Source organism: Lonchura striata, chromosome 10 (assembly GCF_050655825.1).
Source record: "Lonchura striata isolate lonStrDom1 chromosome 10, ASM5065582v1, whole genome shotgun sequence".
In the NCBI taxonomy this organism is placed as follows: domain Eukaryota; kingdom Metazoa; phylum Chordata; class Aves; order Passeriformes; family Estrildidae; genus Lonchura; species Lonchura striata.
In genome coordinates this window covers 16,722,496-16,743,708 of record NC_140712.1, presented here as the reverse complement: position 1 = coordinate 16,743,708, position 21,213 = coordinate 16,722,496, and the positions used below count along the sequence as shown (strand labels likewise).

General features: G+C 41.8%; 1 protein-coding gene and 1 pseudogene across 3 annotated transcripts in view; both read left to right on the top strand.

The window, feature by feature from the left end:
* The window catches only part of CEMIP (cell migration inducing hyaluronidase 1), a 101,062-nt gene that overhangs the window by 13,457 nt on the left and 66,392 nt on the right, over positions 1-21,213 (top strand). The window lies entirely within an intron of this gene.
* The window catches only part of LOC144246952 (uncharacterized), a 50,261-nt pseudogene that overhangs the window by 19,626 nt on the left and 9,422 nt on the right, over positions 1-21,213 (top strand). Inside the window, exons 14-15 of the transcript XR_014957541.1 lie at positions 4,534-4,602; positions 10,593-10,787. The product of XR_014957541.1 is annotated as an uncharacterized LOC144246952 (transcript). The remainder of the gene's footprint in view (positions 1-4,533; positions 4,603-10,592; positions 10,788-21,213) is intronic.

The following is a 21,213-nucleotide window of genomic DNA, read 5'->3' as shown; positions in this document are numbered from 1 at the left end:
CTTGCCCTGGATTCCTGTAGGGATCATGACCCTGGATACTTGGCTTTGGAAATGATGGATTGCACCTGGCTCTCTCCAGGAATCATGACCTCTGCTTAGCTTTTTTCAAACAAGGTCCATAGTTAGATGTCCATGAACTGTGGTAACTTTGGCTTGAGGTTTGGCTTTACCTTGAGGAAAATTTCCATTGCTCTGAGGTTGACCAATATCTCTCCCTCTGGCAAGCAGAGAGTTGATCTGTCCCCTCTCTGGTACACTTGAGACCAGCAAGGAGGGGGTATTCATGAAAGGATGATGTTGATCACAGTCACTTGACTGCTCCTCTAATGGTCTCTGTGCATTTCCACGAGATCTTAATTGCCTTGGATGCTTTATGGACCTTTGGAACAAGAGTAAGGGGTAATTTGCTGTTCCCTCTTCATGTGTTCCCTTGGGGAAATGGTTATAAGATGGTCATGGGGAACATTAACAAGAAAATCAACATGGAACAGGGGAGGGGAGCTTAGAGAAAAAAAATGTTTGATCAGTGAAGTGGAAGAGAGTGGAAAATTTCCTCCAGTAATGGCTGTAGCACTGTCCACAAGAATGGTTTCAGACAGGTGATATCTGTGCACACTGGCAAAGGGTTGATTATACCTTGAATGGCTGAAAATACAACTCTTTAATACAGTTACAACATTTGAGGCCAATGAGCCTGCTAAATGTACAGCATTGTCTGTTTGAGAGGCAGTTGAGTAGTGCAACACCTTTAGGATCTAGGGTTTTCAAATAAAAATGGTCAGAAGATTTCCTAAATAATTCTGCAAACAAATTAAACAAGTGCAGTGTAAGCCTATTAGGGAAAAAAAAAAAACCAAACCCAAACAAACCCTAATGACATGATCTCAATAACTATTTATTATTTGTATATTTCCAAGAAAATATCAACTTCTGAAATTGCTCCTTTGCCAGTTTAAAAACCATGTATTATTGTAAGCACCTGCATCCTAGCAATTTTCACTTTGATTCTATTTTATCTGGATTGAAGCCAGATGTGATACATCTGATTTTATACTTGTAGAATCACAGTTTATTTTTTGTTGTTGTTGTTGTTGCTCATTGCTATATGGGGTAATATATCTTTGCCTAGTTAAGACAGAGCCTGTCAACCATTTTAATTAATTTTCCATCTCCAGGCTTCTTAGTTTTATTAGCCATTTTATTAGTTTTTAAAGGATGGCTAAGTACTAATTCCCTAAAGTACAATCATTTTACTGTTGTTCTTTAAGAAGAAATTAAACATTACTGCAAGTTGTACATGATGACAAAACTATTAGTCATGCTGAAGGATAATTGCATAATTAATCAGACTAATCAGCAGATTGGTTAGACAATAAAATAATATAGCCAGTCAGATCGTGTTTAATTCCAGCATAAAAATAACAGTGAAGCAGAGCAGAAGACCTAAATATTGCACTCCACACAAAGGATTCTAGCTGTCTATCCACTGACAAAGCTAAATCTCATATCTTATCTATGCATTATCCATTGCAATATTATTGCTGGGCTGGTTTGTTTGTTTTGAGAAGAGTGTTTTAAAAAGTTATTTCAGAGCAGTGGAAGCAGCAGCTGAGGGGTGACTCTGCTCTGCTCTCCAGCATCTCTGTCAGTCAGCAGGACTGCAGAGCCCAAGGACGATGCCCCAGCCAAGAACCAAGCCACATCCACACCCTGGTGCATCACTGCTTCAGAAGACCTGACTTATCTCCTTTTAGCCACAAAACAGCCACCCAGGCACCCCTCTGTCCCCCTGAGGCACAGAGGGAGGTGAGGAGCAGGAGCAAGCAGGACTCCCAAATTGTCCCAGCTCACATCCACTGCTAAAAGTCCCTCTGGTCATTCTGTCCCTGCAGCCAGGAGTTCAGGGTGGATTCCATCCTATCCCACTGCTACCTGTGCCAAACCTACCATGCCTCAGGAGTCCCCGTGCTCTGTGTTGGGTGGGTTTGGGTCCCCAGGGGAGCTCACAGGGGCCAGCAGTGGGCCCTGGCCTTGGACTAGCAGCTGCCATGGGACTGCAGTCTAGCCTAGCTAAAACACAGCCTAGGCTGCACTTCCTAATGTTGACTTTGCTATGTTTAGCCTGTGTTGTTTTAGTGCCGGGTTTCTGTGTCAAAGCACACATTTGCAAACAGCTCATGATGGGAAAAAGAAAAGCAGACAGTTGAAACCTGTTCTTTCCTGAAATAGAGAACAGAAAAAAACCAATCCCAACCTTAAAGAGACTCCTGACCAAAGGGGACTTGGCAGGAAGAGGGTTTGCATCACTCCAGCAGAGTAAAAGCCATGGGGACAGAGACCTTGGGTGGTAAATGAGATAAAAATGGTTTTATTAAAATGATAGCAGTGATACAGGGAGATGTCTTTTGTTGGTAGCTTGTGCAAGCACTTGAATGTTACAAGAAGTTACTAATTATTACAATGATTTCCAGCAGTTTTTTTTTTTTTTTTTTTTAATATAGAAAGTGCAGTCATCAGGGTTCCCTGCAGGTGTGTTAGGTGCTGCCTTTGGACAGGTTGAGTTAGCACATTCTTAAGAGATTACAAACAGAACACTGTCAGGCTCCAGACAGGTAACTCAAGTATCCTTTATACTGTGTCACTCAGAGGTAGCCACACCTAGTGAGAATTAGGCGTCTGAATGGTGTGGTATCCAGACATGACCTGCCTCTGAACCTTCTTCATTCCCAGCTCCATGTGAACAAACCCGAGGAGCAGAGTCTTTGTTCCTGTGTGCTCACATAGGAAAAATTATACAGTGCCATAGCTGTAATGCAAACTCAGCTGCACTCCCCTCCCACAGTGTACCAAAGTAAGGTAACCTTGAGGCTTACACAAAAATGACACTGCTCATTAAAATTTCCACTCTAATTCTGATTTTCAGACTTGAATGTTAGAGGCAAGAATAAAATTAGCACCCAAACCGTCTGCTGCTGGGTGGAAACACTGTGAGTGTTGATCAAATGTAAGATGTACTGGCTGTGCCTTTGCTTGGCTTGAAGTGCAGTTTGACTTTGTTCTCCTCCCCAGTCTGTTTTCATATGCAACTCCAGAAGTGCCATCCCAAAGTATTTGTAATGGAGTTTTGAGCTGCTGCGCAGTGTTTACATTTTTTAATGTCTCATCTTTTATAAATTAAAATGAAAGGAAAAAAAAAAAAAGAAAATAACAACAAGTTTTGGGATCCTCCTAGGCCAAGTAGCCTCTTGGGGAAAAACTTCCTGTGGTACAGCAAAAGAAGATTTTAAAAACCTCAGAAACGCATCTTAAATTTTCAAGTATCTGAGCCTCCTTTAAAGGAGACTGCCTCAAGTATTTATGAGATTCATACTTAGGCAAGAAGGTGGCAGAAAATGGTTCTCGGCTTTAATTTCATTTTAAAGGAGTAAAGACTTTTATTCTGCAAGTAGTTGTTGCTGCAGGGTTTGGGTTTTTTTTAAGGCGATGGACTTTTCATCCAACTCAGAGTCACAATAACCCTCCTATTCTACTAAGCCCTTCTGTTTATTATTGTTAAAATAAAGCCTTTAAAGCCCTTAAAAAACTTTCAGCCTAATCCTGCTGACCCTAATTCTTACTCATGTGCACAGTGCAATTAAAATGAGTTGGGCTAAATGGAACAAATGACAGTTCTTTGGGTGGGCACGATCCTGTTGTTATTTATGCTGTCTGCTTTTATGTGCATTGCTGCCGGATTCATTCAGAGTGCTTGACCTGGAGTAATTATTTTCTTGATTACTTCGGAACTTAATCTTCACACCCTGTAATAATTTCATCTGCAGACATTAAAATATTCCATGCTTTTTTTGCTGAACATCTGCAGTTTCCTTGTTTTGATGTATTTTCATATCAGGACAGATATTTTTACGTAGCTATGAAAAATCTTGAGAGCAGAGCTATGCACAATGAGGATAATGCTTCTTCCTGTTATTTCTCTTTCCTTAAAAAAATAAAAATCATGGGTTATATTAGAATGTTCATGAGAGACAATTCTGAGAATTTAAAACTTTTATAAGTTTTATGGGATGTTAGGAAGATCAATTATAAAAAATATGGCACTGACAAAACCACTTAAAAGGGACATTGAAAAGATATGAGAAAATTCCACAAATAGCTAGGTTTTTTTTTTTCTTTATTAACAGCTGTGATATTCCTCAGTAAATTTCACAGTTATCCAGTATTTTCCTACACTTTCAGTCATCCTCTTCTTTTGCCACCGTTCAGTTTATTGCTGTGTGATTTCAAGCAACACATGGTGGTGTGGGTGCACTTCAAAGAACCAAAAGTCTAATTTTTGTGGAAATATCTCCTGGGATTAAGAAATGAGAGGGAGAACCAACACAGCTTGCATTCTTTCTAAACAGAGGAGGCAAAACAAAACTTTGCTCAGACAATGGAGCTTCCCAGTTCCAGCCCTATCACTGTCAAAACACTGCAAAGCTGAGTCCTTACTTTGAGCTAAGCAGTAATTTTTCACCTTATTTTCTCCTCTAGGTTGGACTCACACAAAGGGTGAACAATAAATTTGGAATGATTTTGCTGCAAGTTGAAATCAAGTTGGGGGTAAGTTTGGTGTTTTCTTGTTGCAGGCATTTGTCCACACTATCATGGGGCTCTAGTGGATTGTTCTGGTGAATCAGGTTTCAGTAATGGAAGAGGTTACTTCTGTGGTAGATCATACTTGTGTTCAGGGTGGTGAAATGGGTGGTTGAGATGCAAACTCACACCTATTTCTTATTTCCCATGCAGAAATCATAGTTTGAGAGATGGCCTTAAACCTTGCCAGCAGTGAATGCCACAGTCAAACATAGAGTATGCATGTCTCCTTAAGCTAAAAGAGTTGGATGCATTTGCTTTAGTTGCACAGCAGAGAGCAGGAGTTGCTATTTAAGTATCTAAACTCTGGAATTAAAAACCCTGGTGTGTTTTGGCTGGGCAGAAACAGGATTGGGCTCCTATGAAACAGTCCCTTTGAAATAGGGTTTTGTCCTTGGCAGTTAGGTTGGCTCTGGATCACTAGAGAAATAATCATCCCTTCTCTGGCAACCTAACAGTTAAATTCTGAGTTGCAAACAAGTAGGCATTTATATTTTTATTTCTATTAATATCCTCCTGGTTATGGCACTCTACATAGTGAGACAGTTTTTCCACCATAGAGAATTTCCTTGGCTAGGTTTAGGCAAGCATAAACATTTACTTCTCTGGGATCCATTACTTACCAGCATTTTTCAACTAGTAAGCATCCAGCAGGATGAGTAAAGGTCATCTTAAATGCTTCACTTTACGGGTTTTGGGGAGGGAAATATATGAATGTGCAGGGTAGAAGAAATTGGTCTTGTGCTGCAGGGTTTGATTAATTTTGAGGACAACTGAATATTTCAGCCTCACTCTGACTCTCAGCACCCTTTCTAACTGGTGGCTTGTTTGTCTGCTTAATTCTGAGTGTCATACTTCAGAGGAAAAGCCCAAAAGAGTGAATCCAATTATGGAGAAAGATGGTTTGCTTTGATCTTAACAACTTTATGACAAAATCTGTTTTTCTGTTCCTTTTCATGTTGCTCTGGTAGACAAGAACTTGTATTCTCCCCTAGTGCAAGCAGGTGAAAATATCCTTTCAGCTGAAGGAAATAGTGACTCCTGTGTTACTGCTGAATGGAGCCCAAGGCAGTCAGTCTAGGGATGGGCTACTTGGCATGGGAAACTGAGATCCAAGTCCTTCAGCTAACATTGCAGGCAAATCCTTTCTGAGCTAAGTGCCTAGAGTACAGTTAATTCCTTTCTGCTTGGTTTCTTTCATTCCCATTTCATGCCCCTCTTCTCCTGGATGTAATTTGCCCAAGAAAGGAAACGCCTGGGGAAAACCAATTTCTCTGGCATTGTTTCTAGATCCAAAAATCTTGGGGATGGGCTTTCCTGGGGGTGTTTTAATCCAGCAGCTCAGGCTGACATTCCCACCCTCTGTGGCTGGTTTGTGGTCCTTCCTCCTCAGCGTCTCCAAGGAGCATCAAATCTCATTCCCCCTGTGGTGTCCAAGGGCTTCCTTCAGCAAGGAGCACTCAGTAATGCCTCATGGTTTGGGGACCATCTTAAAATCATGCAATTCACTAAGCAAGAACTACCAGGCTTTTAGTTCTCCCTTTTTGATTCTGCAATCTGTAGGTTTGTTGTTGTCCAAACAGGACCAACTCCTTTGCTCTCCAGTGACAGCTGAGACTCCCATGTTGTAATGTAAATAAAGCAAGGCTTATTTAAAGGAGGAACACTAAATAGAGGGAAAGTCACAGGGAAGTCACAAGAGCTGTCAGCACCACATCTTCTGGCAGTCTCTGAGTCACTCAGACTTCACCATTGGGGCACCAAGGTCCTTGGTGTCCCATCAACCTGATTTTCAGCTGTTGCAAAGGCCAATAAAGAAGGAAAAATGTAGGGAGAGGCTTCATCGTTCTCTCCACATAGGTGTGTGAGATTTCCAGTGGCACAGAACTGGAGACTCTTTGACACCTGCAGTACTTGTTACAATGTAAATGAGATTCCTAAACCTTTTTTGATTTATATATAAATTATAAGACAATTGCTTTGGTTCAACTGGGCAGTTGAAGCTGTGCATTTACTGTTTGTCTGCAGATTTCACAGCAGCACATCAGGGGAGCTCCTCTTGTGTGAAACTTCTCTTTTTTGGTATTAGTCTTTATTAAAATAAGCAGAATTTTTGGCAGTATGTGCTGTTTTCTTTTATAAGCTTAAAAGGGTGTTAGACAGTTGTAAGAGACTGCCACAAAGCCAAATTAGTTACAGTTTTGAATTTAAAATAACTGATGCCTTGCAATTCTAAAATACTGTTGGAAATGCTGTTGATTTTACACCTGTTCACTTAGTCACTCCTTAATTACTGTTGGCTGAAATATAAGTGATTCCATTTTTGTTAACTCTGTTCTTGCAGTGAATGTTTGCAATTGGGCTGATCCTTCATCTCTGGGTTTTACATCTTCAGCTGCTTCTGTGGTCTCAGTGTCTCTGTGGCTGGATTTGGTTCTGATGCTCTTAAACGTAAAGCAAGCCAGAGGTACAGGAGGTAGTGAGCAGTGGTTTCCCAGCCACAGGAAATTGTACAGCCCCAGGACATCTGTGGTGCTTGAGTATTATCAGCACCTCACACACTGGGAAGAAGGAAAAACCTGCAAGATGTTTTATAGTTCATGGTGTCTGTATTTGGATAAAGAGATTTAGTTTGGATTTCTGATGCACATCAGTTCAAAATCAAAGTAGTTTTCCTCATGCCAGTGACATCCCAGAATGTCTTAGAGAAAGAAAGCTACATTTTTTTCTTTCTGCAAGAATTTTAAAGCCTTCACTTGGAATTTTCATCGAGAAAATGTTTTTCCCAAAGATACTAACATTTTTTTGAACAGTCAGTCAACCAGAAAGGGAGAAGGTATGTTTTGATCTTTCCTTTTTTGCCCCAGCATGACAGCTGACAGCATGACAGGACAAAAGCAAGAGTAATGAAACAAGAAAGTAAGAAAACCATTCCTGAGAAATCAAGATTGCCATTTCCAATGCTTGGCATGTTGCTTATCTTCATACTTGCTCTCCAGTTGAATAGCAGATCCCTCTGAATTGTAAAGACCTTATCTTCTCAGTTTCACAATCTATTTGGGAAAATTGCCATGTAAGCATGGGGCAATCTGACACATCTCTTCAGCATGAAGTGTCAAGCAGCTAAAATGACAACTATTTCCATTAAACCACCCAAGCAATTAGAAGCCTCACATTTTATGTTTTAACCAGTAGGAGAAGTCCTACCACATTAATTTGTCACCACTTCTCTTCTTTTTTTTAAAGTCTCTTTGTGACCCATTTTCTTTTAGAGATTTTGATAGAAGTAACCAGAAATTATGGAAGTGGTTCTAAGGAAGATGGATTTTTTTATTCTAGAAAGTGGATTAATTTTTCATTCCTGTTGACTTAGTAATGTTCCACATGGGCAAAATGGTCTCCTCACATAGGATCTGGATTTCTTCATCAGGGCTGTAGCCTATTTTAGTAAGAAACATGTTCAAAGATCTGTCAGATATACTGTTGTATTTTTATGGGACTGAAAATCACACTCTTGCTGTTTTGCAGTTCTGGAGAGCATTCACTCAGTGGCCACTGTCACTGTAGGACACCAAATGACACTCTACAAGTAATTTACAAGTTAATTTACAACGTTTCTATAATGCATATGTGGCATTTCCCCTTGTTTTAGTTATCACCATTTCATTCTCCAAACAGCTGTGATCATTATTCTTAATGTCAGACCTGTGACTTGCTCCCTACACACCTGGAGGAAAATGCTACCAACAAATCCCTGACTTCCTTTCCTCATCACCTTATTGACGCATTCTGTAAACTATTCCAGCACTTCTTTGGGTTCATTCATAATAGCAAGCAGCTTAAGCCATGCAAAGCTCTCTCACTCCCTTTTTTTTTTTTTTTTTTAATCTTTACACAAATAGCTTAAAGCACATAGGAATCTTTTGTTCTTGGTAACCTGTAATCTAGGAATCTTTGGGACTCATTGAATGCATCTCCTTCCTTTCTTGGCTTTTCATTGGTGTATTTAATTTTGTAGTATAAGTGTTCATTCCAACTGGTTTTCATTAGAAAATGCTGTTTGGATTGAGAAAAATTAATACACTAATGGGATTTCAGGTCTGAATGTACCTGATGGATTCCCTGCTCTGACCTCAGCACTACCCCATCCTGATGGGGCCAAGTGAGATTGAAATGAGGGTTATTGTGTTGTGTGTTATTGGCTTTCCAACCATGGTTTGAATTTGAATGAAAAATAGTTTTTTCTTCTTGGTTTCATAGATGAAAAAGGCTTTTTTGTATCAGATTGTTAAATAATTCAGTCTTTCTTGATCCATCAAGAATGAGCAAATGGGTTACTGTCCAGAGATGTTGTTGGGAGTGAATTACTTGATCAATAGTTTCAGTCATCAGGAAAAATTGATGTTAATGTCATTCTGGATCCACTTTAATTTTCCAGTATCTGCAGATACCACTCAGAATAGCTTCTCATCATTGAAGTCTAATGGTGTGAAAGGAGGAGTGGACTGAATATCTGAGAAACTTTCACAACCACTTTTGGACTTCTCCTTTGGCATGAGACCCAAATGTTTAATTTAAGCATTCAGCATGAGGCTGCTGGATCCAGGGGTGAGAGGAAGGGTAGGCAAATGTGGTCCATCTATTGGAGATCCTTAGGAGCTCAAAATCAACACCAGGAGCAGGAACAGCAGCAAGATCTTTCTGAGCATGCAACTGGAGCTAGGCTGAACTCACATGAATCCCTAACTAAAATAAGCCCACATACAAACCAGTGAGAGATAGTTGGTTTTGCAGAGATTTCAGTTTCTGTAGACGAGAGGAGGATAAGCAGATCTGGAGTTGTGAGTGCCCTGCTTTAGCAGGCAGATATCTTGATAGATGGAGTTTTAACCTCTCTGCTAGTCTTGGCTGCACTCGTATCCTTGCAAAATTAAATCTGATAAGAAACTACTGCTTCCATTCAGATCTACCTCAAAGACACAAATTGAGTTTAAAAATAATTTTGATGGATGGATGCTTGTGTAGAAGTTTAGACATTTGTGAGCTACCAGGGATTTCTATGTTGGATGTTTCAAGTTCTTGATGCAAAGAGTGTTATTCTACACTGTAGAAGAGTGAAGGCAGCATGATTATAGATGTCCTCGTTTGTCCTTTGTGCATCTGAAACCCTTAGGGAACATGACAAGCTGCCTGAAACAGCCCTGCATGCAGAGACAGATTTGTATGACTAGCTATGCATCCTCCTTTTGCACTGGAATTTCACATGGTGGAAAGCAGGGCAGTGTCATACATTCAGCCTTCAAACTAATGTTTGCCACATGAATTTGCCTTTGAGTGATGGCAGGGCAGAAAAAGCACACAGCTGGAGTGTGGTTTTGTACTTGGTCTGTAGAGTTGAGCTACAGGTCAGAGGCATCTCCTGGTCCCTGAAAGAAGAGATTTGCTGAAGCCTTGACTTTGGTATTTACTCTATAAGGTCATATAGTCAGGACATCAAGTTTTAGCCCCCAGAATTTCAGCCTAGTCTGCTACTTGAGAGCAAAGATGTGGATTCTATTAGATAACTGGGCCTAGTCCAAAGCCCATTGAAATAACTTCAGTTTTCTGTATTTTCAATGGAATAAGCCTGTTTTTAAAGCACACTTATTTGAATTCATAAAAAGGAGTTACTTTGTGATGCTTCCTTGATTACCCTTCTCCCTAAAGACTTTGAATAGTGAACATTTTTATGGCACTGTATATCTCATATCTCACTTCATGGTGTCCCCATGGATGGCTGCAGATGCTATTTCTGGTTTACCTTTTTATTTGAACTGGAAATGTTTCAGTGACTTTCCAAATGTTCTGAACTCTTCATTGGCAGAAACAATTTACAGGCAATGATGATCAAATGCACATGTTATGGCTGTGCCTGCCTGGTTTAATGGATATGTTTCTCATTTTCCTTTCACCCTCAGCTTCACATCTAGTCCAGATGCCCCAAGAACCTGACCATTCTCACTGCCAGAGCAGCATTCCCTTCCCATCCCATGTGGCTGCCAGGCAGGTACCAACACTGCCAAGCCTGTTGTCATGCTCCAGCAGGATTAAATCCTCCAGTGGAATGGCAGAGTACCTGAAAACATCACCCTGGACCCCAGCAACTTCAACAGGTACTGCCCTATGTTGATAGAAAATGTTCAGTTTTTCAAAGGTCTGGAGCTTCATCATTTTCCCAAAATGTTCATGATAGGTATCAGCAATTTCTGAGAGTGTGGAAGCAAAGTTTTAAAGCTTGACACTAACTGATGCAAAGAGATGCTTCTGCTTTCACTCTATTTCAGCTTTTTTGATGTGCAGAGGTTTCTCTTTCCAGAAAGTTTTGAAATAGAATCCAAGTAAGTCCTGGCCTGCTGTCCCTGAAATCCCTCCAGAAGAGCTCTGGCTCTGGTTCATTTATTTGTACTAGTCACTGCTCACATAATTTATCTCCCATATATATAAAGTGCAGAAATGCATCAGAATGTGCACAAAACTTTGCATCTTCTGTAATCCAAACAGCACTGGAATTATTGTGTCTTTCTAAGTAAAGGTTTAAAATGTTAGGTCTCAGCACAGCAAGATTGCAGGCTGTGCTGTATATATTTCCATGTTTTCTTAACCTTGTATAAAGACAGGGCATATCCATTTCAGATGCTGCTTTTCCCCTTGCAATCTTCTTCATTTTGCTTGATTTAATTTATGGTTTTTAGTGCTGCTCTTAGTTTAGTGAAATTACTTTTGCTTTGCACTGGTTCCACTGCTAGGAGAGTCCTGCAACCCAGTCAGCTCAGCAGGGGTGGGCATTGCCATGGTGCACAGAGGAGATGCTGCAAGGGATGAGCACCACAAGAAAGCCTGGCCATCACCTCAGCTTCTGCAGTTTGTCTGAGTCCTCAGGTATTGTTAAAAACACACTGTGGTAAAAACCCAGAGGTTTGCAAGTGAAACCTGACCTGATTACACACAATAGAGGCCCAGGTTGCCAAAGCAGGTTTGAGATAGTTGGCATGAAAGAAGGCAAAGGCACTGAGGACGTGCAGTGGCATGTTCTGCTGGTAAACCTGGAGGGCTCCCAAGTCCCTCCAGTGTTATCCAAACCCCACACCCATACACTGCTCCTCTGGCAGTGTCCCTGCTGTGGCTTTGGGTAGGATAGTTTTGGCCAAAGCTTGAGCTCTATTGAGTTCCTCTGAACTTTGGAGCTGAAAAAAATCTAAAGATCTTGTCCTTTGATGCCATTAGGAAGGCCCATGGGAATGCACCTGAGAAGGGCAGTGTTTCCTCTTTATACATGCCCATTCCAGAGTGACACACAGCTGGGCCTCTGGATTTACACATGGAGTAGCTGTAAGGCTGTGACTGAGTTGCTGCATGATCAGTGTCTGGACACTCCTGTCACAGGAGAATTGTCAGAATTAAATCACTTTTTTCTGTATTAATACATCTTTGTGCACTTTAAGGAAGAGGGAAACCTACTAGTTGCTCATGGACAACCTGAGTTTTGCAATTATTATCTGTCTTAAATGGTGAGCTCTCTCCTTGCTATTGCAGAGCTAAATCTTCTGCCAAGTCACTGATGGCCAGCTCACACTTGCCAAAGCTTTGGCCCACAAACTTCAAGCGTGAATTTAAATTTGAAGGCAGCACCAGGGCTTTGGTAAAATTGAGCTTTAACTTTAGCTCTTGTTCAAACATCCATTTAACTACATTTTACTATTGGAAACCACAATGTGGTTGTGGCTCCTTTTGTCTTGTACGAAACCAGTTATTTGAACTGGGCAAAGGTTTGTAGAGTTTTCTGATCCAGAAATTGTTGGCAAGGTAGCTGTTTTGAAGAATCATAAGCAAGAAATAAACTGTAACAAAGGAAAACCACAATTCTACTTCATTTCATTTAGAGCATCTTGCTAAGAAATAATTGGGAATGAATTTTGTGGCTGCTCTGTCTACACCTCAAGTATGCTGGATGCTCACTAGTGTGAGACTTAAGGCTGATACAATAGTGAAATCTCCAGACTGCATGGAAAAATATGGAGAAATGAGATTCCCATGGAATAGTGAAGGAATTAAGGAGAAAAAGTGGTTTTAGGAGTTTGAAGGAAGATAAGTGTCTGCCTAAGCAATTTCATGTATGACCTCTACTCAGCATTGTATTCCAATGATTTCTGGAATGAATGAAATCTCAGATTGTGGAGCCCAGAGTAATCAGAGATATAAAACCAGACTTCTACCTGTTTCAAGTGGCTTTATGTTTTATCTGTTCTTTAAAAATTCAAAATACTGCATAATCTTCAAAAAATGTTCTCTTAATATAGCAGCATCGGTGCCAAACACGAGATGCAAATGAAATCACATTTGGATGAACTTTAAGAGCAATCTTCTAGGGTTAATAATGTCAGAAAAGAGTTAAAGTGTTTGCAGTCCTGTCAGTGTGAGCTGATGGATGGCTGTACCCGGGATGCTGCCCCTGCAGCCTGCCCTCACGCTTCCAGAGTGACCTGCACCAGGCTGGCTAAAGGAAGGTCAGAGGGGAAATAAAGAATTTGACAGGGAGATGTGTACCAGGATTTGGATAGCATTAATGCTGGATACTTGCATGATTAACACTTTCCCTGCCTCTGAGGCATGGTAGAAAGAGCCAGTAGATCTTGTGCCAGTCCAGACATCTGTGAGAAGGCTGGAACACCCAGATTCCTGGGGTGGGCAGGAGCTGGTGGGGATGAATTCACATGAATCAGCTGAAATTGGCAGCACTGTGAGCTGTGAATCTTGTCCAGTGAGCTCAGAGGCACCGCTCGGGTGGGTTTGCTCAGCAGAGGAGGACACCACTTACAGCACAGCCAGAGATCTTCATCTTTCTGGTGTGCCCTTCCTTCCTTCCTTCCTTCCTCCCTTTCCTCCCTCTTTCCCTTCCTAGAGTACCTGTGCCTTCCTCCCACTGATTCACACCAAGTTTACAGTAATAATTCCATTTCTTTACTTCCATCAAACTACACTTCCAGTGCTGACTTGCAGCCCAGCGTTGCTCCCAGGCAGAGATGGAGTGGTTTGTGTCTGTCGGGGGCTCTGTGTCTCTCATTGACTGATGGGCAAACATGAAGCCGTGGTGGAGAGCTGCAGGTTGTGTTTTCAGGCTGCTGGGGAACATTGCAGGCTCAGCAGAAATGCCTGATTAAGCTACAGATAAGAGTTGTCTCATGCCTGGGAGTTTCCCTGTGAGGAGGAGCAGGAGGATGGGTATTGATGCTTCTGGAAAGGGGCAGTGCAGGGCAAGTAACTCTGAATGTTTTGGCAGGAGAACAGGAGAGCACAGGCTGGAATTTGAATGCCTAGCAATGAAGCGTGCTCCAGAATCAGTCCAGATCTGCTGAGGGTTTCTTTCAGGGCAGAAAACTCTTATGTTCCTTCAGATACCTTCCCCGTGAGTTTTATCTTTTTGTTGGAGTGGTTTCCATTATTTCACCCTCTCCAGGCTGTTTGTATTTTTCCTTTTCTTTTGTTTGTTTGGTTAATTTTTTTTTTTTAAATTTTGGGAGGGTTGTGTTGGCTGTGAGGTTTTTGGGCGTGGTTTTTTTGGGGGGGGTGTTGGTAATTTTTCCTGCTTCACAGAAGTTTGGGAATTGTCTGTAAGACTTATTAAGGGCTTTCCTCAAAATTATTGTCCTGAAACACAAAGGTCCATAGAGAACATCAGGCTTGTTACAAGATGGAGGAGAGGCTGGCAAGCCTGGAGGAGAGGATGGAAAACATTATTTGGTTGCGAGTAATTGCGTTCTTTTGGGTGCTGGAGAGCAGTACAAAGATTGGCATTTCACGGAGCAATCAAAGTCAGAAATTTAATCCTTCAATTTAATGACCCAGGCATTGTGCCTGTGCAAATTTTCTAAGCAAAGGCAAATACTATTATCAAAGGCACAGGGCTGTTCAGTAAGTCAGGCAGGCTTCTTTGTGCTATCAGCACATCTGAAGATAAGAATTATATCTCTTCAAAGCACATTTCTGAAGTATAGTGTAATAAGTCATGTTCTTGAGGCAGCCTGAAAGCAGTGGCAGTTAGATGAAGCATTCCTTGCTGTTAGTGAGAACAGGGAAATACCTTTACACGTGGTCTGCTAAGGCTCATAGGGAAGGGTTTTCCTTGTGAGGGCTCTCTGCCGTGGTTTGACAGGGAGAATTCAGGGAAAAGTGCCTGCAGGTGCACAGTGAGGTGTACAGTGTCCTTTGGTGCCTTGATGAAGCAGCTGGATCCTTATGAGAGTCTCATTAAAAAAAAACAGGGAGGGGAGGGCCAAATTTCTTGTCAACAGCAAACAAAGGGCAGATGCCCATGTGAGTGCTCAGGCATGTGCTCAGCCTTTCCCTGCTGTGGTGCTTGTGCAGGGATGGGCACAGGTTCACTGCTCAACTCCTCTATTTCATGGGCTGAAGACCTGTGCAGGGGCCTGTTATCATGTTCACTAGTGGGCAATCTTAATTATCTGAAAATTCAAGAGCCCAGGACGAGCTTGTGTCTAAACCTTTCTTTAAAAATCTTTAAAAACCTTTTTGACTTTGTGTGACACAAAGCCTTCAGGAGGCTGCAACCCATCCAGAGATGGAGATTTCACTGCAAGGAAACTTACACAGCCCAAGTCTGCACTCAGACTCTGGGGGACTCATTATATTTGTATTTGCCAAGGCTGTGTAGGTAGATCTTTTCCTATGGCTTATTATTCAATGCCATTCTGATTCATACTTTCAGCTACTTGTCATTTTTGTGATTAAATTCCTTAGCGGTGATAAGGTCTGGAGAAAAACAAAGATAACAAGACAAGGCTAGAATGTGCTTGTTGCAGTCTTGCCCAGTTTAGAGATATTTCCTAAATTGTTTCATTTTCAGATTAGCTTTTCCTCTTGCTTCCCAGATTGATAATGCTCAGGAAGGCATAATTAGTATTTCAAAGTGGAGCTCACAGTTTAAGGCTGTGAATGCTTTCTTGTTCTTGTATGTGCACGAGTTCTGACCCCTCCATCCCCTGGATCTGGATACAATACAAGGAACACCACCACTATTTCCAATAATAACAAAGCAAAGTGCTACTTGGGTTTCATAACCTGCCCCTCCTGATAACATCTGTGATTCAGAGTTAATCATCCACACAACACAGAAGTCAGCAGATCTCTTTGAATTCCCTCCTGTCTATTTAAATCCTTTAAACTACCCACAGATCAACCCATGGATGGAAGCCATAAGATTTATATACATTTGTTTTTATAATTGGAAAGAAGCTGGAGCAGAACACCGGGGTGCAGGTTGCACACCCAGTGCAGCTGGGTGAAGCCTGGCACTGCCCTGCCTGAGCCATCCTAAAGCCCTGCAGTTTTCCCTGCTTGCCTCCTCCCCTGCTGCTCTCTGTCCTCTGCAGCTGGGATTAACAAGGTGACTCTGAGGAAACACCTCCTGCCTGAGATGATCACATTACAGCAGGAATTGGAGCAATCTCAGCATCAGACAGTCCCAGGTGGCTGGGGCAAACCAGGCAGCTTGTCACTTTGCAGCCTGGCATATGAAACCTGAGGGGTTTTCCCTGCTTTTACCCTTCTTGAGGGAGCATCTCCTGACCTGATGTGCATCCAAGGCACAGCAGCAGGAAAATACAAAATACACAACAGTCTGTGATAGAGAACTTGGGAAGACATTAAAAAGATAGGAACTGAACTGGCATGTGATTCTTCCATGAAACATGTAGGGTGGGAAAAGAGATGATAAAATGATGTACTGTGTTTAAATGCAGGAAGTTCTTATTTTTGCTTGAATACATTTGTCTGCAAACCAAATGCTGCCCGAGTCAGACCTTGGTTTCATGAGGATCAGCAGATCTGTACCTCAGGGCAGGATCCCTCCTGTAATTTGTTGAGCTTCACAAAACCAAAAATCATTCTTTTTGCCTAAGGAGATGTGGATAAAAAAATTAATTTATATTAAGATATGGTCTACGCTTTTGAATTTTTAATGGCATTTCCTAAATAGCAGTATTTAGGAAAGGCATTTAAATCCCAACACTCTAGCTAGCTAAACACACACCTGACTTGTTACAACCCCTGCAAAGAGCAGTTCTCCAGAAGAGGCTATCCTCACTAACAAGCCCTGAAAACATTGGCTGGATGTTCACCCAACAGCCATGTTTGTCATTGTGGGGGTTGGGTGTGTTTACTGGGCTTGAGCTGAAGGCAGAAAACTTTTTAAAAAAAGCCAAAATCTAAGAAAAGAGGAGTGAGTGACAGCTGCAGGGAGCTGGTGGGGAATGGGGGTTCAAGGAAAGCAGCTTGAGCTGGGAGAGAGGGGCAGAGACACGGCCAGATCCCTTGCAGCCCTTTCTCTGCTCCTCTCAGCACCAGGGAAATGTGTGGGCATTTTTCACTCCTCTTTCCTCACCAGTGCTGCTGACTGAAGATGGGGTGACCTGTCCTGAAAGCAGGTTTTGTGCCAGAGGAGATGCAGCCAAGTGCTGGGTGAGTTGGGAGAAATTTTTTGGGAGAAAAACCAGCTGTATCCTGACTGAGAGCAAGAAGCACTGACCTCCTGTGATTGACTCTTGGGATGGGTTGGAGGCTAAACAGGGGCTGTGTGCTTTTTATGGTCCTTTGAAGTTTCAACTTCTGTCTGTAAGAGACAAACTTACCAAAGCAGCATGTGGGGATTTCTGCTTGGTTCCCATATTATGAACAGGAAAGTTTTAAATTCCCAGTTCACTCACTCCCTTTGAAAGTTCAGCTCACGTAGATGTTGACCAAAATGTCAGAGGGGTTGTTTTTAAATAGGAGTAATAACAGTTGGGGGAGACTGACTCACTGGATGGAACTCTCTTGTTTTTTCAAGCACAAGGAAAAAAATACGTAATTTTCAGTTGTACTCTATGGCATTCCCTCGTTAGTTTACCCCAGATTTTCATCAGTGAGGTCAGGATTTGGACTGTGCCCTTCCATGTTCATCAGCTACGTGACACACCATGTCAATAAACATGGTAGGGCTGTTTTCTAGAAAAACATTCATCAGCTTAGAGGTTCCCTTTACTAAAATCCAGCCAGGCTTGACATCCAGGATAACCAGAAACCCCAGCACTAGATGATACCCATTTGCCCAGGACTCATACTGCACCTGACATACCCAATACTGTGTGTTGCTCACAATATTGAACAAGTGTTATCCATCCTCTCCCAGGCAGTCAGAGCCCCAGACATGCACTTTTTGTGTCTTTATTCCAGCCAAATCTCACCTCCAAGTTACGTGACTTGCTTTCCATCCCACCACTCAGGGAAGTCTCCCCTCCTTTGCCTGTTTGATCACATTTCTCTGAGTGTCTTTGCTTCTGAGAGTTCAGGGTTGAACTGGAGGAGTGTTCTGAGGCTTGTAAATGAGGTATGGATAGTGTACGTGCAGATCTCTATCTCCCACATGTTCAGGAACAGGAAACCTCTTGCCTGCTTTTTTGACTTTCTCTTGTCCTTTTTATGCTTTTGCTTATCCCTGCTCATTGCCAAAACAGAACACTTTTTAAACACTTTGTCTGATGTTTTTGCTTTACCTGAAAGAGCCAGAACTGCAAATGCCAATATCTTGGTGAAAAACCCCAAAGACTTCTTGGGTTTGTTTTGTCCAACCATTTCCAAAAGAAAACAAGCAGGATAAACACAATACTAAAAATGCATGAAGTGCACTGTGGGGATTGTTGAATGACAGTAACAGAGGGGCAGAATGTTAGGTTTTATACGGTCTGATGTCAGCAGATCTCAAACATTTTCAAAGTAATGTTTGAAACAGCTGGGACCCACTAAACAGTGACTTTTTGTGAGTGTATATTAAGCTTTCCTCCTTCAAAGACCAAATTTTTTGGTAAAAGCATAAAAGAATGCTGGCCTGATTAGGAACATGAATGTGAAAAAGAAAGAAAAATGTTCCTTATCTATAAAGTGAAATGAACCTTTACAGTAGAAAAGGTTGTGAACACAATTACTTAGTTTTGGGGTGCAAATACTTTAAATAGCTTAAGTTAGTTTTCTACACATATTAGTATTACTTTTATTTAAATTGGAAAGTTTCTACCTAAAAATATTTTCATTTGTTTTTCTTGCAAGAAACTCCTAAGAATGAAAGCAGAAGACACAAAAGTGGTCCTGTGTATTGCTGGCATTTTATTTATCAAGTCTGACCTCTGTCCCTTGTGTTTTAAGTGTGTTTGCCTCCTTTGTTTGTGCTGGTTCTTAAGCACAAAAGCATCTAAAGCTACATGTTCCCCCAGCCTTCAAGTAGGGCTCTAAAATCACTTTGAATTTATATTTTGGGTTCTCCCATTAATTCGGTGTTTTCACTACTTGCTAGGGCTGAGGAAGACACACACACATCCGTGTTTTTTTTTGAACTCCATGCCCCAGACAGCCCGTGCCTGATCACAGCTCCTCTCCTGGGGCTGCATCTCTCCCTCAGCTTTGGCAGTGGCTGGAGCACAGGGATCTCCCCCAGCTGCAGGCAGAGCCACAGGACCCCTCCCACAGCCGTGCTGACATCTCCTCCTCTGCTTCTCCTGCAGCTGCTGCAGCCCAGCTCAGCCACACACACAGGTATTTTGCAGGGCTTAGAGTGGCTTTTGTACAAGCTGAAGAAACAGAAGTGCAGAACTAAATAGGAAACTGTTAAATACCACTAATTTAAAGAGAAAATAACCCCCTTAATCTTTCCAATATTTACATAGAGGATAAGTTCTAATACCTTTGCTTCTCGCAACTCTTCCCAAGCCCTTTGTTGTGGGAAGGCAGTTATTTCCATCTCTTCCTCCACAAACTCCAAATTAGGTGCTTTTCATTTGATCTTTTCAGTCCTGGTGTAATTGATGTCATTGCTTCATTCAGCCTGCTCACATGCATCCTAGACTGCAGCACTCCTATTCCCAAATGACCTGGCAACTTAAGATGGTCACAGCTGTGGTTTTTCTTTTTTTTTTTGTGTGTGTGTGGGTTTTTTTTAATTCTTTCACCCTCTAGTTTCCTTTTCTAAAGCCTTTCTCATTCCTCAGGGAGGTGGCAGTCAGTGTAGTACAGCACCAAAGCTGGTTCCCAGCATCTGGGGGAGTGACAAGCTCTTTTTGTGATGGTGACTTCAGGGGATGAAATGTGCTAACGCAATGCAAATTGCCCTTATGAAACAGCCAAATATCTTGGGACTCCATCCTAAAAATATTCCACGAATATGGCTCTGGTGCATTTCTTTCATTTCCTCTAGTCGGAGGCCAGATCATCTGAAAATATATCCGTTTTTGAGCTGTGCAGTGTTATGACACAGCTGGAGCTGGTTAAAATCTAGAGGGCAGTATCTGGCTTAAGCTGATGGGTCTCTGTGTGGCTTTGATTTATTATTTTAGAACAGCCTGTCCCCTCTTCCATCCTGTAGATAGCTTTGTTTTGTTTTGATGAAAAAAACAGAAAAAGGTTGAAATAGCTTTTCTTTATTGCTGTCCATATGTAAAGCAAAGTAAAGGTCCAGGCATGCAGACCCCCTGATTTCACCACAATGAACTGGTTTCCCCTCATTTATTGCTCTGCAGGCAGGGATGGGTGGTGGGTCACTTCAGGGAATTCTTTGGAAAAAAATTGACTTCCTGAGCTTTGTAGAATGCAGAGAGGCAGATGATGAACGTGGTGCTTCCTTTCTCTAAGCCAAATTTATATTTTCCATTTTTACCAGGAATGCAGGTAGTTCAAAGAATACATTTAAATCCTGGAAGGTTTTAGTGACTCAAGGAAAGCAAACCATGGTTCAGGCATCTTGGTGTTACATGCTGAGCCACTTAAGAGGGGAGAAAGGAATAAAAAAAACAAAAAGCTAATTATCTTGCTGTTTAGTTTTTATTTTCAAGTGTAAACTTGATGTGGCTTTCTGCGTTGTACAGCACAAGTGCCTCTCACAGACAGGAATGGGTGCTGGGGTCTTTTTTGGGAGATCCTTTCTATCAATATAAGAATTGTATTGTATCTGCAGCTTTGGCTCTGAGTCTTGTACCAAAGGTTTCTAGTTGGAGCATTTTTTTCTCTAAAAGGGAGGCAATAGGAACCACAGGATGAAGGAAAGACATAGGGGCAATTATTTTGTAAATGTGTAAGCCCAAATCTGGGGAAACAGGAGTTAAAAGATGATTTAACTTTATCCTTAGTTATTCTAAACTGACATTGAAGAAACAGCCAGGGAGAAAATGGAAACCATAATAATAAACTTTGCTGTAAAGTGGAGGAAGCAGGTCTCTTTAGACTGTGGCTCTGGTTCAAGTTGGAGATTACTTTCTGATTCCTGAATCTGTGCCCCCGGTGAAATGTCTGCTGGATGCTGGTTCCCTCTCCTGCAGCAGCCTCAGGAGACACGAGTGGGTATGTGACTGGCTGTACCTCAGCCTTACGGGGCAAGGAAGAGAAAATCCCTGGTTTTAAGCCATCCTGGCACCTGACTCCAAGTTCTCGGAGGTCAGCTGGGGTCCCTGGATCAGACCTCTGTAATAAGCAGCCGTTGTTTCCAGACAAAGCAAAAAAAAT